This window comes from Rhinopithecus roxellana, chromosome 8, assembly GCF_007565055.1.
Source record: "Rhinopithecus roxellana isolate Shanxi Qingling chromosome 8, ASM756505v1, whole genome shotgun sequence".
NCBI classification, from domain to species: Eukaryota; Metazoa; Chordata; class Mammalia; order Primates; family Cercopithecidae; genus Rhinopithecus; species Rhinopithecus roxellana.
This window is the reverse complement of record NC_044556.1, coordinates 118,516,040-118,518,885: the sequence shown is the minus strand read 5'-3', so window position 1 is coordinate 118,518,885 and position 2,846 is coordinate 118,516,040.

The following is a 2,846-nucleotide window of genomic DNA, read 5'->3' as shown; positions in this document are numbered from 1 at the left end:
GAAAATTATTCCTGATTAAAGCCTGTTTTGTTGTTTGCAGCTAAGAACTCAGACTGAAAGAATGATCTCTATAGACAACATAGATATGCTTCTGATAGGACGTTGCCAAATGTATTAAGTTCTTTGTTACTCCTCTTGAAGCATTATGGAAATGAGAAAATAAATGGTAACTAAAGTCAACTGAGCTAGGTCTAAGTCTTGGCTTTGCCAGTGGCTAACTGTATGATGCTAGCAGTCAACCAGTTTTCCCAAATCTATATTCATTCTTCTGAAAATGGAGATAATTTCTGTCTCATTGGGTTATTTGGTAAAAGTAATTGATATTAATCTAAAGAATTTCACAGATTATAGTGGGTTCTCAATTAATGCTTTTTACTTTTGCTATCTGCTAAACCTGGGTAGATCTTTTTATTCCAAAGTGCCTAAAAGACAAGGTAAGGCTCTCTATCTCATTGGATGTACTCGTTTAGGAACAATGGTAACAATAGGGAAAATAATTAAATATTTTCAGACAACACAAGGGCTTTAAGCATGAGTGAGTCAATTTTTGAATAGTAGCAGCCCTAAGACTTAAAAATGATAATTGTAAAATGGTATCATATCCAAACAAAAGAAGAAATCAGTGTACCGTGTGGCCAGAATGGATCTGCAGAAGTTGTATGTCTGAACTACATATTGTTGAAAGAATTTCTTTTATCTGTTTCAGTTACTTGGAGATAGTTTCACTGAGGAGGTGGTATTACTAGAAACAAAGACAATTATTGGCCTATTTACTTCTGTGAAAAAAATAATTTTACTTTTTCCTCATGATATAAGCAATTTAATGATTATTAATTACATAAAAATATTTGAAAAACAGATAATCAAAAATGAAGTTGAAATCATCTATAATTCTACCATACAGAGATCATTATTGCAGCATTTTGGTATTTACCTTTCCAGAATACTTTCTTTGCATTTAGTTATAGATAGATAGATGTCAAAAATAACAATGAACCATATACACTGTTACTTAGCCTATTTTCTTTTCACATGAAAACATGACCATATTCCAGGTCTGCAAACAGAACTATATCATTTTTAGTGGCCACAAAGAATTATCTTAAAAGCATGTAGCAAAATTTATTTTACTATTCACGTATTGATAAACACTTAGGTAATTTCCACAGTGGGAAAGAGGTATGAAAAAGACTACAGAGAATATCCTTTCCCATATATATTTTTGCACTTGTCCAATCATTTATTTAGACAAATTCCAAGAAGTACAACTTCTGGGTTAAATAAATGGTATCTATTGGTTTTCATGAATGAGAACCATTATATTACCAGAATTCATCTCAATAAAAAGGACTAAAAACAAGTCTGGGGTTGCTTTTTATGAAGTAGCATAAAATCATGGTAGAAATGACCCTACTAACAGCACTGGTACTATTGCTGAAGCCTGGAATATCCTAAGAGAACAGCAGGGATGCTGTAGACAGAGTATGTGGAAGATAAATTATACTGCTGCTGTTTTTTGTTCCTTTGTTTGTTTGTTCATTTTACCAGTTTCCATTCTCTCTCTCCCTCTCTCTTTCTCTCTCTCTCTCTCTGTCTTTCTCTCTCTCTCTCATATATGCACACATACACATACACACACACACAAACACACACACACACACACACACACACACACCCTACCCTTAATGCATGCTCTTGCTGGTATGTACTGTGCTGAATGTTAGCTACATCACATTAAGGGAAGCCACAGTGAGTCTACGTGGTTTGTTGAAAGTAACCAAAACTGCAGTGAAATTTCATCACCAATGGTGATGAATACTTTCAAAACCATTAGTCCTTACACTCCGACCACCATCAGACATTCCTCAGAGGCTAATCTTAGTCACATGAACCAAACTTTCTCCAGCCACTGCTTGTCCTCGGTAACATCAGTGATCAGGTAAACTAAAACTTGTTTTAATTTATCTGTTCCCTCACGTGTTTCCATAAGTTCTGATGCTAGGCTATGCAAGTAGAAGTTCAAAACATCTGTTCAGCTTAAAGATTTGCCTTTGAAAGGGGAAACTGGGAAAGATAAACAGGGAAAGAATTTAGGGATGCACCCTCATCTGGCATGCAGAAGATAAACATGGGGATTTAATGATTTGCTTTTCCTATAAAGCCCTATACTTAAGCTCTTCAAAACTGTAGCAGGCTTAAAATATAAAAGAAATATTTTTACCATTTTTACTGTTCATTGCCAATAATTGCTATGGAAAACACCATACACTTAGAATCACCTTGAGAAATTACGAGGACAGAATTTCCATTCCAAAGGTCCACGACGAAGGATTTTTTTCAGTATCCTGTAAAAGGCTATATTTTTTATTTGAACATAGGCTAAAGTTTTATGACAAGAAAATTTCTACAGACAGGTTTATGCTCAAGGAGATAATATCCATGCACAATCACAGAACTCAAACATGATTGGATTATTCCTGATAGCTCAAAGCAATGGTTGAAAAAGCTGAAAGTGTTTGGACCAAGGCAAAGAGCACCCCAGGAAGGCAGACTGCTCTTCAACTACTGGAAAGTGATTACTTGTCATTTATACGCTCCACCAGATCAGTCTAGGATAAACGGGAGAAAACTACAGGGAAGAATGATCTACCAAACAGACTAATCTCCTTTAGTAACTTCTCACCCTAGGTGTTACATGGAAGCTAAGGGCTTGCAGGAGAGGCCATGATGTGCAGCCATTTACTCAAGCAGTTAAAATCAGGAACTCTATGAAAGTTGTAGAACCAGATATGCAGTTTCAGACCCCAGAACACTCAATGTAAACTCTTTTTAATTTAATGTGATTT